Source organism: Oncorhynchus kisutch, linkage group LG16, assembly GCF_002021735.2.
Source record: "Oncorhynchus kisutch isolate 150728-3 linkage group LG16, Okis_V2, whole genome shotgun sequence".
Classification (NCBI taxonomy): domain Eukaryota; kingdom Metazoa; phylum Chordata; class Actinopteri; order Salmoniformes; family Salmonidae; genus Oncorhynchus; species Oncorhynchus kisutch.
Genome location: NC_034189.2, coordinates 34,868,191 through 34,884,121, shown reverse-complemented (window position 1 = coordinate 34,884,121; position 15,931 = coordinate 34,868,191). Strand labels below are relative to the sequence as shown.

The window sequence follows — 15,931 nt, the reverse complement described above, 5'->3', positions numbered from 1 at the left end:
TGACGGTGAGGGATGCTGATCTGAGAAATACTATACAATAATACAATATGGCTAATATTCTGTAACTTCCACCAGTATAGTTTAACTGCAGATTAAGCATTAAAAGGGACATTTCACTTTTAGTTGAACGTTTAATGTTTCTAGACCTCAAAAGGAGACGAGTAGATGTCACGTTCTGACCTTAGTTCTGTTATTATATCTTTGTTTTAGTGTGGTCAGGGCGTGAGTTGGGTGGGTTGTCTATGTTCGTTTTTCTATAATTTGGGATTTCTGTGTTCGGCCTAGTATGGTTCTCAATCAGAGGCAGCTGTCAATCGTTGTCCCTGATTGAGAATCATACTTAGGTAGCCTGGTTTCACTTTTGAGTTGTGGGTGTTTATTTTCAGTTTAGTGTTTGTGTGACTAGTGTGCACGTTAGAGGTTAACGTGGTTTCCTGTTCGTGGGTTTTTTGCTGGACTGTTTTAGTCCCCGTGTTTGGAACATTTGTTTTTATGTGCACCCTGTGTTTTCGTGGGGTGGCTTATGTTCGCCGTTTGTGCATTAAATAGCACTACCCTGAACTCTCTGCTTCCTGCACCTGACTTCGCACCCACTAAACCCAGATCGTTACAGTAGACTAGTGTTGAGATATGTCAACAAACCCATAAGTTGTGTAGATCCAGCTATAGGCCTCAATCACCAATGAATGGTAAAAATAAATAAATAATTTCCTAGGTTAATTTGGTGCTCATCTTTTCCATTTGTTTGGGGGTTGAGGAATATAGCTGGATCGACACAACAATTGTCTGGGAATATGATATTCGGTATTTTAACACTAGTTACCCTCTTGCAATCTATTGACTTTGATAAACATCTTCATTCTACATGGAGCTGTATTTCTATATTGATACTTTCAACAGGAAATCTGTCTAAGGTCAAGTGTATGAAAATTACCAGTTAATCCCTGCTTATATGTCCCTGCTTTACTCATGTGCTTTTATCCATATTAAAGATAAATTAGATACATTGTCAGTTAAAATCTAATTGTTAAAGTGGTGCAGCAGAGCTTTTGTATCATTTCAGCCAGTAGTTTTGAAGTAGTGTTCACGAGTCAAAACGGGTTCACGGAAATTGTACACAACTATGTACAACGTCAACCATTTCATATGATATGTTACATACCACAAAAATATTCTATAAAATCCTGCAATTCGTATATATTACGGATTTGTAAGTGCTTAAGATCCCGTTCAATCTCTTTATTTAATAACAAGGCAACAGTAAAGATGTCATCCCTTACGAATGATGCAGAGCCTCACCTTTGGCCAAATAGTCACAACAATTCAAGCTCAAAATGGAATAGGAGATATGCTTGTTCACAGTTTGGAATTACTAACGTACGAACAGACGGAGACGAGAGCCATAGCCAATTTACACACGAGCGAAAAGCAAGACCGATGCGCGAGTTAAATATACTCCCTTTTCACTTTTAGTATTTGTCAAAATTTGAATCCACTAGGGAAGACAGAACCTGCAAAGGAAGAAATCAACTAGGGAAGAAAGAGAAAAAGCTCAATTTGACCAGGGTTATCGCTTTGCTGTTGTTTGAATCTCAGATTGACCCTTTAATTCTGTGCTCATATATCAACTATTAATAGGTAGCTATTTATTCATGAAATCATGATTATTCAATTACATCAGAGGGATTCATTACCTTTTGCTCAAACATCAGGCAGCTTTTGCCACCAACAGAAAATAAGTACTCAGAAACGAACAAAGAAGACAACATATCCCTTCATCCAAATGATAGATGGATGAATCACAGAAACACAGGCGCACACACACTGCTGTGATTCACAAGGCTTCTTCGTCAGACTCCCACTCAGATTGGTCCTAGAAATGGTACAATTCAATGGCTTTCCCTTTTCATTGCTGTCACTCACCATCATTACCCAAGATGCTTAGTGCCCTCTCTGAGTGGTCACTGACTCAACACAAGGTAGTACACAATTGGACAGACAGCAGAGTCTGTACATTCCAAATGGCACCCTATTCCTTAGACTAGTGCACCACTTTTGACCAGAGCCCTATAGGCCCTGGTCACAAGTAGTGCTCTAAATATCCATCAATCAATCAAATGTATTTATTAAGCCCTTTTTACATCAGCAGATGTCACAAAGTGGTTATACAGAAACACAGCCTAAAACCCCAAACAGCAAGCAATGCAGATGTAGAAGCATAGTGGCTAGCAAAAACTCCCTAGAAGTGTACGAACCTAAAGAGGAACCAGGCTCTTAGGGCTGGCCAGTCCTCTTCTGGCTGTTCTGGGTGGAGATTATATGAGTACATGGCCATTAAGGTCAGCTCATTCTTCAAGATGTTAAAACGTTCATATAATCAAGCAGAATCAAACAATAATCACAGTGGTTGTAGAGGGTGCAATAGGTCATCACTTCAGGAGTAAATGTCAGTTGGCTTTTCATAACCGAGCATTCAGAGGTTGAGACAGCAGGTACGGTAAAGAGAGAGAGAGATGGAGAGAGAGAGGAAAAGAGATACGAAAACAGCAGGATCAGGGCAAGGTAGAATGTCCGGTGAACAGGCCAGGGTTCCATGGCCGCAGGCAGAACAGTTCAAAGTGGAACTGCAGCACGACCAAGTGGAATGGGAACGGGGACAGCCAGGAGTCATCAGGCCTTGTAGTCCTGAGGCATGGTCACAGGGCTCAGGTCCTCTGAGAGAGAGAGATCGAAAAATTTGAGGGAGCATAGGACACCAGATAAGATAATTACACCAGATAGTACAGACTGGTCCAAGCCCCCCGGAACATAGACTATTGCAGCATACTGGAGGCTGACAGGGTGGGTTGGGGACACTGTGGCACTGTCCGATACCGATACTGTCTGATACCCCCGAAAAGGACCAACCAGACAGGATAAAACCCTACCCACTTTGCCAAAGCACTGCCCCCACACCACTCGAGGGATATCAACAGACCACCAATTTACTACCCTGAGACAAGGCTGAGTATAGCCCACAAAGATCTCCTCCAATGCACAAGCCCGAGGAGGCGCAGAACCGGACAGGAAGATCACGTCAGTTACTCAACCCACTCAAGTCGAGTATAGCAAAAAAACGGCATGTGAGCACTAGTAAGCCAGTGACTCAGCCCCAGTAATAGGGTCAGAGAAAGAGAATCCCAGTAGAGAGAAGGGAGCCATCCAGGCAGAGACAGCAAGGGTGCTTCGTCACCCTGGTACCTTGCCTTTCACCTTCACACCCCTGGGCCAAACTACACTCAATCATAGGACCCACTGAAGAGATGAGTCTTCAGTAAAGATTTAAAAGTCGAGACCAGGTCTGCGTCTCTCAAATGAATAGGCAGACCGTGCCATAAAAATAGAGATAAATAGGAGAAAGCACTGCTTCCAGCTGTTTGCTTGCAAATTCTAGGGACAATAGGGAGGCCTACGTCTTCTAACTGGAGTGTATGTGTAGGTACAGTATGTACCGCAGAACCAAATCAGAGAACAAGTTTGGAGCAAGTCCATGTAATGCTTTATAGGTTAGCAATGAAACATTGAAATCATTCCTAGCCTTAACAGGAAGGCAGTGTAGAGAGGCTAGCACTGGAGTAATATGATAGATTTTTTTGGTTCTAGTCAATATTCCATCAGCCGTATTTAGCACTAATTTAAGTGTATTTAGTGCTTGATCCAGGTAGCCAGAGAGTAGAGCATTGTAGTAGACTAATCTAGAAGTGAAAAAATAGTGGATTAGATTTTCTACATAATTATTGGTGGAAAGATGGAAAAAAGCTGCCCTAGAAATATTCTTCATACTGTATGTTCGTCTAAAGAAATATCAGGGTCCAGAGTAACACCGAGGTACTTCCATGTGTTATTTTAGACAACTGTACAACCATCAAGTTTAATTGTCAGATCAATTGTCTGATTATATCTTGTGACCTAGAACTATCATCTCTGTTTTGTCCGAGTTTAAAAGAAAAAATGTGCCTCCATCCACATCCTTATGTCTGAAACACAGGTTTCCAGGGTCGGCAATTTTTTTGCCATCACTATGTTTCATCTATGTTTCATTTAAATCTGTGTGTTATCTGCATAGCAGTGAAAGTTGACATTGTGTTTCCGAATGACATCACCAAGACGTAAAATATATAGTGAAAACAATAGTGATCTTAAAAACGGAACCTTGAGGAACACCAAAACCTACCATTGATTTGTCAGAGAACAAACCATCCACAGATGGTGTCAAAAGCGGCATCGATGGCGCCATCGTGTATAAATTTATTTTGTCCCCCTACACAAAACGCGATCACGACACGCAGGTTAAAATATCAAAACAAACTCTGAACCAATGACATTAATTTTGGGACAGGTCGAAAAGCATTAAACATTTATGGCAATTTAGCTAGCTAGCTTGCTGTTGCTAGCTAATTTGTCCTGGGATATAAACATTAGGTTGTTATTTTACCTGAAATGCACAAGGTCCTCTACTCCGACAATTAATCCACACATAAAAACTGTAAACCGAATCGTTTCTATTCATCTCTCCTCCTTCCAGGCATTTTCATCTTTTAACTTTAACTTTCATAGTATTAACACAATAACTGGCAACAGTTCGTCTTTCAATCACCCACGTGGGTATAACCAATGAGGAGATGGGAGAGGCAGGACTTGCAGCATTGAGATCTGCGTCAGAAATTAAAATTATATTTTAATCCTTGGAAACGCAGACGCTCATTGGCGCGTGCGATCAGTGTGGGTGCAATAATTGAATAACAGATTTCTAAATGTATTTTGCTCACACACGCAACGCGAGCGGTGTGGTCTTTTGATAATCCTTGCTTGGGGACTGAGCAGATTATTGGTTGCTATTGCAGACGTTAAAGATGGTGGTCCGATAGTCCAGGAGGAAAAACCTTTAGATCCACAATATTTATTCCACTGGACAAAACTAGATCCAGAGTATGATTGTGGCAATAAGTAGGTCCGGAGACAGGTTGGACAAAACCTACTGAGTTGATAATGGCTTTGAAAGCCTTTTGGAGTGAGTCTATGGACTTTTCCATGTGAATATTGAAGTCACCAAAAAGTAGGATATTACCTGCCATGACTACGAGGTCCAATAGGAATTCAGGGAATTCAGTAAGAGACACTGTATACGGCCCAGGAGGCTGAATATGGCCCAGGAGGCCTGTAAACAGTAGCTATAAAAAGTGATTGAGCAGGCTGTATAGATTGTATGACTAGAAGCTCAAAAGACAAAAACGCAGTCTTTTTTTTGGTAAATTGATATTTGCTTTCATAAAAGTTAGCAACACCTCCACCTTTGTGGGATGTGAGAGAGATATGATCACTAGTAAACCAGGAAGAGAGGCCTTATTTAACACAGTATATTCATCAGTCTTGAGCCATGTTCCAGTCAGGTTATGATTAGTGATTAGTTCATTAACTAAGACTGCCTTGGAAGTGAAGGATCTAACATTAAGTGGTCCTCTTTTGATATGTGAGATATTTTCAAATTCTCTTTCAGTAATGACAGGAATGGAGTTCTTTATTCCAGTGAGATTGTTTAAGCGAACACCGCCTTGTTAAGTTTTGCCCGACCTAGAACGAGGAACAGAAACTGTCTCAATGGAGAAAGCTGAGATGTTCTATTCATTTTATGGGCTCTTAACCAACCATGCTATTTTGTTTGTTTGTAACTTATTTTGTACATAATGTTGCTGCTACCGACTCTTATGACCAGAAAGAGTTTCTGTGGACCTGAGAACAGCGATTACTCACCTTGAACTGGACAAATAATTTTCCTGTAATGTGTAGGACAAGAGGGATTAACTCCAGACACCTGAACAGGCCCTCATGCCCGTCATTCGCAGGAGAAAGAGACTGAGATTTCGCGGAAGGAGATCGGGGTTCCTGGTGACGATCCGGCGACGAGTGCCTAATCTGCCTTTGCCATCGGTACTATAGGCCAACGTACAGTCGCTGGAAAAAGGGGATGAACTACAAATATGTATATCCTACCAACGAGACATTAAAAACTGTAATATCCTAAGTTTCAGCAACTTGTATCTGAACGACGACATGAAAAAGATACAGCTCGTGGGTTATACACTGTATTGGCAGGATAGAACAGCAGCCTCTGGTAAGACAATGGGTCGGGTCTATGTATATTTGTAAACAACAGCTGGTGCATGATATCTAAGGAAGTCTCAAGGTTTTGCTTGCCTGAGGTAGAGTATCTCATGATAAGCTTTAGACCACACAATCAACCTAGAGAGTTTTCATCTATATTTTTCGTAGCTGTTTAGTTACCACCACAAACCGATGCAGGCACTAAGACCACACTCAATGATCTTTATACGGCCATGAACAAACAGGAAATTGCTCATCCAGAGGCTGCGCTCCTAGTGGCCGGGGACTTTAATGCAAGGAAACTTAAATCAGTCTTACCTAATTTCTACCAGCATGTTAAACGTGCATCCAGAGGGGGAAAAAACTAGACCACCTTTATTTCACATACAGAGATGTGTACAAAGCTCTCCCTCGCCCTCCATTTGGCAAATCTGACCACACTTCTATCCTCCTGATTCCTGCTTATAAGCAAAAATTAAAGCAGGAAGCACTAATGACTCTGTCAATTAAAAAGTGGTCAGATGAAGCAGATGCTAAGCTACAGGACTGTTTTGCTAGCACAGACTGAAATATGTTCTGGGATTCTTCCTATGGCATTGAGGAGTACATCACATGAGTCAATGGCTTCATCAATAAGTGTATCGATGACGTCATCCCCACAGTGACTGTACGTCACCAGAAGCCATGAATTGCAGGCAACATCCGCACTGAGCTAAAGGGTACAGCTGCTGCTTTCAAGTAGTGGGAATCTAACCTAGAAGCTAATAAGAAATTACACTATGACCTCCGACGGAAAGCGTCAATACAGGACTAAGATCGAATTGTACTACACCGGCTCTGATGCTCGTCGAATGTGGCAGGGCTTGCAAACTATTACAGACCACAAAGGGAAGCACAGACGAGAGCTGCCTAGTGACACAAGCCTACCAGATGAGCTAAATCACTTCTATGCTCTCTTCGAGGCACTGAAACTTGCATGAGAGCATCAGCTGTTTTGGATGACTGTGTGATCACGCTCTCCGTAGCCGATGTGAGTAAGATCTTTCAACAGGTTAACATTCACAAGGACGCAGGGCCAGACGGATTACCAGGACGTGTACACCGAACTCACACTGACCAACCGGCTCTGATGCTCGTCGAATGTGGCAGGGCTTGCAAACTATTACAGACCACAAAGGGAAGCACAGACGAGAGCTGCCTAGTGACACAAGCCTACCAGATGAGCTAAATCACTTCTATGCTCTCTTCGAGGCACTGAAACTTGCATGAGAGCATCAGCTGTTTTGGATGACTGTGTGATCACGCTCTCCGTAGCCGATGTGAGTAAGATCTTTCAACAGGTTAACATTCACAAGGACGCAGGGCCAGACGGATTACCAGGACGTGTACACCGAACTCACACTGACCAACTGGCATGCGTCTTCACTGACATTTTCAACCTCTCCCTGTCTGAGTCTGTAATACCAACAAGAACACCAAGGTAACCTGCCTAAATGACTACCGATCCATAGCACTTACGTCTGTAGTCATGAAGTGCTTTGAAAGGCTGGTCATGGCTCACATCAACACCATTATCACAGAAACCCTAGACTAGACCAGGACTGGGAAATTCTAGTCCTCTTGGGCCTGATTGGTGTCACACTTTTTCCCCATCTATAGCAAACACAGCTGATTTTGAACTAATTGCAGTTTTAACTGAAGATCATGATTAGTCGATTATTGGAGTCAGGTGTGTTAGCTAGGGCTGGAACAAAAGTGTGACACCAATCAGGCCCCCGAGGACAGGAGTTGCCCAGGCCTGCCCTAGACCCACTTCAATTTACATACCACCCCAACAGATCCACAGATTATGCAATCTCTATTGATCTCCACACTGCCCTTTCAAAATGGACAAAGGGAACACCTGGGAGAATGTGAGAATGCTATTCATTGACTACAGCTCAGCGTTCAACACCATAGTTTCCTCAAATATCATCACAAAGCTAAGGACTCTGGGACTAAACACTTCCCTCTGCAACTGGATCCAGGACTTCCTGATGGGCCACCCCCAGGTGGGAAGGGTAGGTAACAACACATCCGCCATGCTGGGTCCCCTCAGAGGTGTGTTTTCAGTCCCCTCCTGTACTCCCTGACTGCACGGCCAGGCACGACTCCAACACCATCATTAAGTTTGCCGATGACACAACAGTGGTAGGCCTGATCACCGACAATGATGAGACAGCCTATAGGGAGGAGGTCATAGACCTGGCGATGTGGTGCCAGGACAACAACCTTTCCCTCAACGTGATCAAAACAAAGGGTGATTGTGGACTACAGGAAAAGGAGGACCAAGCACTCCCCCATTCTCATCGACGGAGCTGAAGTGCTAGTCGCAGGTTGAGAGCTTCAAGTTCCTTGGCGTCCACATCAAAACAAACTAACATGGTCCAAGCACACCAAGACAGACGTGAAGAGGGCACAACAAAACCTATTCCACCTCAGGAGACTGAAAAGATTTGGCATGGGTCCTCAGATCCTCAAACGTTTCTAGAGCTGCCTATAATTTCCACCTGTTGTCTATTCCATTTGCACAACAGCATGTGAAATTTATTGTCAATTTATTGTCAATCCTAAGTGGACAGTTAGATTTCACAGAAGTTGGATTGACTTGGAGTTACATTGTGTTGTTTAAGTGTTCCCTTTATTTTTTTGAGCAGTGTATTATACACATTTTATTTTAAACTTTACAAAACATATTTTTGTGCTTTTTGGATTTCCAACATTTACTTACTGTACAGAAAAGTATATTTTATACATAGATATATTTTTTTAACAATAAAAAAAAATGTTTTTCATAGACAGAACAAACTATATTTAGATGCATTTTGATTTCCTAAATGTCAATATTTTTATTTTCTGTGTCACGTGTTTATGCCCATTTATGTACATCCTGTATATGTTACCCTTCCAATGAGCTTATCATATAAACTACAACGCGAAAAGTACGGTTTACTTCACTTTAAATCATGTTAGCAAAGGTAACAGCCATTTACAGTCTTTAGTTTTTCATCCTTACTCTTCCCAATTCACTTCAACTATATTTCTTTATTTTCCATGGGCTTCACCAGAGTACCCCCTAGTGGCTGGAATACAACTGTATTAAGCCCCTTGCATATACACCCCCCTGCAAAACGAAATGTTGTCCCAGTTGCAGCCTAGTATCCAAACTGATATGCCATTTATAGTTTTAAAAAACCCATATAAAACCCATAAAACCCATTTATAATTTGAGATTCCTGGCTACTGTAGTGTTGTGGTTTCTTGTAGGTAACCTGCAGTTCCTGGCTGTGGTCAGCCATTTTGGGGCGAAGCTCATTGCTATGGGGCTGTTTCCTCATGGCTGTAGGATCCTTCCTCACAGGCCTGCCACACTTCTTCATGGGACAGTAAAACAACTGAAATACTGGTTAAACTTGTACTTGTAGAGTTACTCCAATGGGGAGGATAGTTTCACTTTAGAAATTAAGAAATGTATCCAGTTGTTCATTAATCTCAGTTAATTTAGAACTAAAGTCTTGCGTAATTGGTCAGCTGCTTGATTATGTTTTGGGGCCATACATGTTAAGAGAAGGGATTAAGAGATGCTATAACTGTGACGTGGTAAGGTTGGAACCAGGTACAGAGAAGAGACCAGAAGATGAAGCAGTGGTTCCAACCAGTGTCTCCACCCCTCAAGGGCCCACTTAACTGCCAAGAGCTCCCGGTTACCTATATCGTAGTTGCATTCCGCTGGCGAGAACCGTTTGGAGAGAAAGGCGCATGGGTGCAGTTCCTTGTCCTCCTCTTTCCACTGTGAAAGTACCGCACCAGCTCCGGTGTCCGAGGCGTCCACCTCTACCACAAAGGGACGAGTAGGATCAGGATGAAGGAGGATGGGTCAGGAGGTGAAACGTCCCTTGAGCTCTATGAATGCCCTGTCAGTCTCGGGATTCCTGCAAAAACCTGCTTGAGTGAGGTGGGACAGGGCCGTATGTGTTCCGGGAAGGGTTTTTGGAGAAGATCAAGATGTCGTTGAGGTAAACAAAGACGAACCGATCCAACAAATCCCTAAGAGTGTCATTGATCAATGCTTGAAAGGCATAAGTTATTTTCAACCATTAACTGGGGCCTTGTTGAGGCCTTATCTAAGTTAGTAATTGCTGATTGACAATAAAGTATTATTTTGATGTATGGAAAATATATGGTATGCAATTCCTATGTAGAGAAGGTTCTCTCTGGTAGTTGTTCAATATGACTTCAACTTTTACAGGGTACTCTTGTAAAATAAATATTTAATCTCAGTGTGACTCTTAAACCCTGTTTAAATAAAAGTTTAATTTAAAAAAAACATCAACACATACACAGGATATGGGGTACACATGGTATCACATCATGACATACTTGGCCCTACTGCACCTGCATTCCAGCACCATTCCAGCATCTGGAATTGACTCAACATGTTTCAGGTGGGGGATCAATACATGTGCTGGAAGAGGTGTCTGTCGAATGTATGATTCTGATATGTACAGGTAAGTTCATTGTGTGTGGGGGGCATCCATGTTTGTGTCCGTACTCTGAAGTGCGTTTGAATATGAATGAGCAGCAGTGTTGTGATACTTAATGATAATTTTTCACTGTCTTCAACCCTCAAGAACCAGGGTGAGTCTGGGTCACCCTTTTACTGGGCAAACACAACTTGTATATCATCATAGACAGGCCCGAAACGTTAATCTTTTAACCTTGCTTGAATAAAACAATGCATTTTTTATAGTGAGCAAGAGTTGGGCTTTTTCCTTTTCTATGATGATTCAAATTTTTGGTTGAGTGCCCTCTGTTTTTTTGCTGTCAAAAAATACCTTTGTTTTTAAATGTACAAGTTAATTATTAAAAACATTAAATTGGGATGTTTTCCACTTATTTACACAACCTACTCCACACTTGCAAAGTGAAAGTTTATAGACATTTTCTGAAATGAAGTAGTAAACAGAAGAAAAGCAGAATTGAGTCCAATTATAATTTAATAATTTAATGGTCTATGGTTCAATCCCATTTCTGAAGGTCTGATGAATAATTAATATTGTTCCTCCTCTTCCTTGTGGCAGGCGCAGCAGCACACTGCCCTCCAAAGCCTGCAAAATAATCGCCGGACTGCCCCTTTCCTAGCTCTGCATGGAACATCCAGTGTCACGTCCTTGGTGACGTGTGGGGTGACCACAGCATCATCCTCTGGAAAGGGAAAAAAAAGGAACAGAATGAAAACAAATGCAATCCGTAGCTTCTAAACACTGGCCAGTTGAAAGGTTCTACTAAGATGTCATGACAAACGGCACCTGTCAGAGTGCTCTCTAAGTGTTACTCACCTGCTTGGGTGTCAGCTGGCAGAGTGGCGGAGACGGCCATCGTGAGAGTCCTTTCTTCAGGTGTGACGTCCACAACCTCCAAGAGGGAAGAGATGGGCTCTGCCTCTGTATTAGGGGTTATGTCCACAACATTCAGGTGGGAAGAAGCCGGGTCTGCCTCTTTATTAGAGGCGATGTCCACAACATTCAGGTGTGAAGCAAGGTTAGTTTGTATTTCATCCAACAATCTGTGCTACAGTATATGCAATTTCTTCCACTTTTTGAGTGACACAAAGATGCTTATCTAAATGGTGAAAATGCAACAGCTGTTAATCAGACTCACTTTCACTTAACATAGTGCACCAAGAGCTGGTTTCTTGCTTACGACCACACCGGCCTGAGTACGCCTGATCTCGTCTGATCTCGGAAGCTAAGCAGGGTCGTGCCTGGTTAGTACTTGGATGGGAGACTGCCTGAAACTACCAGGTGCTGTAAGCTTTTTGTCAACTCTTTGTCCGTTTTTTTCCCACAAGGCTGAAATATGTGCCCTCGCTTTGAAATAAGTAAGCAAGGTTAGTTTGTATTTCATCCAACAATCTGTGCTACAAATTATGGCTACAGTATATGCAATTTCTTCCACTTTTGGAGTGACACAAAGATGCTTATCTAAATGGTGAAAATGCAACAGCTGTTAATCAGACTCACTTTGACTTTATATAGTGCACCAATAGAGAGTTTATCACTTACGACCACACCGGCCTGAGTACGCCTGATCTTGGAAGCTAAGCAGGGTCGGGGCTGGTTAGTACTTGGATGGGAGACTGCCTGGGAATACCAGATGCTGTAAGCTTTTTGTCACTGCCTTGTGGAATTTCAACTCTTTGTCCGTTTTTTCCCACAAGGCTGAAATATGTGCCCTCGCTTTGAAATAAGTAAGCAAGGTTAGTTTGTATTTCCTCCAACAATCTGTGCTACAAATTATGGCTACAGTATAGGCAATTTCTTCCACTTTTTGAGTGACACAAAGATGCTTATCTAAATGGTGAAAATGCAACAGCTGTTAATCAGACTCACTTTGACTTTATATAGTGCACCAATAGAGAGTTTCTCACTTACGACCACACCGGCCTGAGTACACCCCTTTTTGGAAGTTTCAGGAAGTGAGTGAGCAGCAGGTGTTTGAATTGTTTGGAGAGAAAAAAAAAATTCGGTTTTGGTTTTGGTTGTTCATATATTTTAAGTTAGGAAGCTTGTGTTGGGAGTAGTTTATTGTAAATATTTGCGTTTTTATCCCAACGGCTTGAGCTGTTTGGGGGATTCTACGTAAAATAACCGGACGGATTCAATGGCTTCGACATCAAGAATAACGATAACAACGAGAATGGACAACGGAGAAAAAAGAGCATCGAATGAAGAGTTGAGGAGAAGAAAATATGAGAAAGAACTGACGGTGAACGTGGAAGTTATTGGTGAAGAAAAAATAACAACGATGGAATTGCTGAGAGGAATCAAAGAAGTATGCGGAACGATTTTGGGATGTAGAACGAAAGACAGAAATAAGTATGAAATAACCATGTCACATGAGAAGGGAAAAGAAAGGCTAATAGACAGGCTAAAAATAAAGAGCTGTCAAGTCATGGCGAAAGAACTGGGGAACGATGAACTTGTGGTGTCCTTTTTGAACTTGCCGGCATATATTACGGTGAAAGTGAATGCGACAACACCAATCAAGAGGAGGATTTGGCCAGGAACGGACATTGTGGATGGGACGAGATTTTGTAAAGTGAAGTTTACGGACAGTGTGCAATCATTGCCTTACTCAACAAAGTTCAATACAGTAGAGGGATTTGAATATTTCCGAGTGATCCACGATAACCAAGTTAAGGTATGTAGACTATGTATTCAACCGGGACACATACTTAAAGAATGTCCAGAATTTATATGTCATAAATGTGGTGAACAAGGGCATTATGCCAGGGAATGTTCGAACATTGGTGATATGTGTAGAAGGTGTGAAAGACCTAAGGACAGATGTAAATGTAAGAAGGTGAATGATGTCTTATTTCTGCAAACAATGGACCTCATTACTGAAGACGAGAGTGTGGCTATGGAGAGAGGGGAAGAGGGTGATATGGAAAGTGTGTCGCAGGTGATTGCAGAGACAGCTGTAGATGTGCTTGGAGAGTATGTCATTCCTTCTGGCAGTACTCGAGACGCAGTCTTGGTCTCTGCTGCTGACACGGTGGAGCAGCAGCACAGGATTGGTGAATTAGATACACAGGTAGAGATGGTGCAAGGTGCTTCTCAGGTGCCTGAACCTGCTTTAAGCCTGTGTGAAAATGACACCAAGGAGAGGGCTGGGTCCACTGGAGTTGATGGCACGGTTAAAGCGCATTTTACAAAAGGCTTGAATGTTGCTCCTCTCATAAGTCCAAGTCATGAGTCAGACGAAGAAATAGATAGTGAGGATTTTCAGTTGTTTGCTAGAAATAAGAGATCATTGACGAAAGCTTGGGAGGTGATGGGATCTGGTAAAAAGAAAAAGTCTATTTTGAAATGACGTGTTTTTCTTTGACTATATTTCTACATACATTAACAATGGTTAAAGTTGCATCACTAAATGGGAACAGTTTGAGAAATATGAACAAATTGGAGCAGGTTTTGGTGTCTGTGAAAGCTGACATGTGGTGTTTTCAAGAGACTAATTGGACAGACTCCAAAATGTTAGAGATTAAGAGCAAATGGTCTGAGCTAATATTTTGTAGTCACGGAAGTGAAAAAACATGTGGAGTGGCTATTTTGGTAAAAAATTATGTGGTTCAAAATATCAAGCAGGTATATGCAGATAATCAGGGCAGACTTATTGTTATTGAGTTTGAAGTGCAAAATATCATTTTTCGTTTAATTAATGTTTATGCTTCGAATATTGAATCGGAAAGGAGAGATATGTTTAATAACCTAAGAACACTGTGTTCAGAAAATTGTATACTGGTAGGAGATTTTAACGTGAAGTGCACTAGAATGGATGTCTCGAGATGTGATAGCTTCAGACATGATTCGTCTAGAAATGCTTTATGGGAATTAATGAAAAATGAGAATCTTGTAGATATATGGAGGGCTGAAAATTTAAATAGAAGAGTGTTTTCGAGAAGGCAGGTGGTGTTAAATGAACTAAAACAAAGCAGAATTGATTTATGTTTAGTAAAAGAAGATGTGATACAGCAGGTTCAGAAGATGTCATATAACTTTACAGCATACAGTGATAATGCAGTAATGTCATTTCAGATAGGTTTTGCTGTGGAGATGAGAGGGGGAGGTGTCTGGTGTTTAAATGCCAGTCTGTTAAAGGAGGAAAGTTATATAAAGGAAATTGTTGAATGTATCGAAGGTGAAATGTCTAATGTACTATTAAAAGAGAATGTGTGTTTATGGTGGGAGGAAGTGAAAGTTAAAGTAAAAAACAGGAGTATTAGGTACTCCAAAAATCGTAACCGTGTAGATAAGTTGAAAGAAAAAATGCTTAGAAATAGGATGTTACATGAACTTGAAAAGGCCGATGCTGATCCAGACTATGATGTAGTGAACTATTTGAAAATCCATGCAGAGCTAGGGTTTTATGAAAAAAAGAAATGTTTAGGTGCTATTGTTAGGAGTAAGGCACAGTATGCCTTGGAGGGAGAGAAATGTACTTCCTTTTTTCTGGGGCTTGAAAAACTAAAGCAATTTAAGAGTTATATTGTGGAATTGGAAAATGAAAAAGGTGTAAAGGTAAATGATTTTGTTGACATCGTAGATTCAGTTGAATCCTTTTACAGAAATCTTTATAAAAAGAATGATGTAGATAAAGTGTGTGTTGAAAAAGTGTTGGAGAAAATCAGTGCCAAAGTATCTCAGACAGATAGAAGGATGTGTGAGGAAGAGATTTCAATTATAGAAATCAAGGAAGCAATTGAGAATACTCAAGGAAATTAAAGTCCAGGTTTGGATGGTTTAACAAATGAATTCTATAAGGTTTTTGTGGATATTTTGGCACCCATTTTATTGAAGGTTTTTCAGTATATGGAAGAGAATAAGGAATTCCCTGAGTCTATGTCAATTGGTATGTTAACCATCTCATTTAAAAATAGAGGCAGTAGGTTAAAGTTAGAAAATTATAGGCCTATTAGTCTGCTAAATTCAGATTATAAAATACTGACTAAAGTTTTAGCTAATAGGATGAAAAAGGTGATTGGAAGTATTATTATCAACACAAGCCTACGGAATACCTGGAAGAGATGTTGCAGATATAATTTGTACAATTAGAGATGTTGTTAATAATATGAAAAGTGAAGGTGGTATAGTTTTAAGTTTAGATTTTAAGAAAGCTTTTGATAAAGTGGAACATAGTTTTCTGCTACAGACTTTGGAGAGGTTTGGTTTTGGGCCAAAATTTG

At 41.1% G+C, this 15,931-nt stretch overlaps 1 pseudogene; it reads left to right on the top strand.

Annotated features, from left to right (window-relative positions):
- The first annotated feature begins 11,877 nt into the window (after positions 1-11,877).
- On the top strand, positions 11,878-11,996 carry LOC116354090 (uncharacterized; annotated as a pseudogene).
- Positions 11,997-15,931: the final 3,935 nt, after the last annotated feature.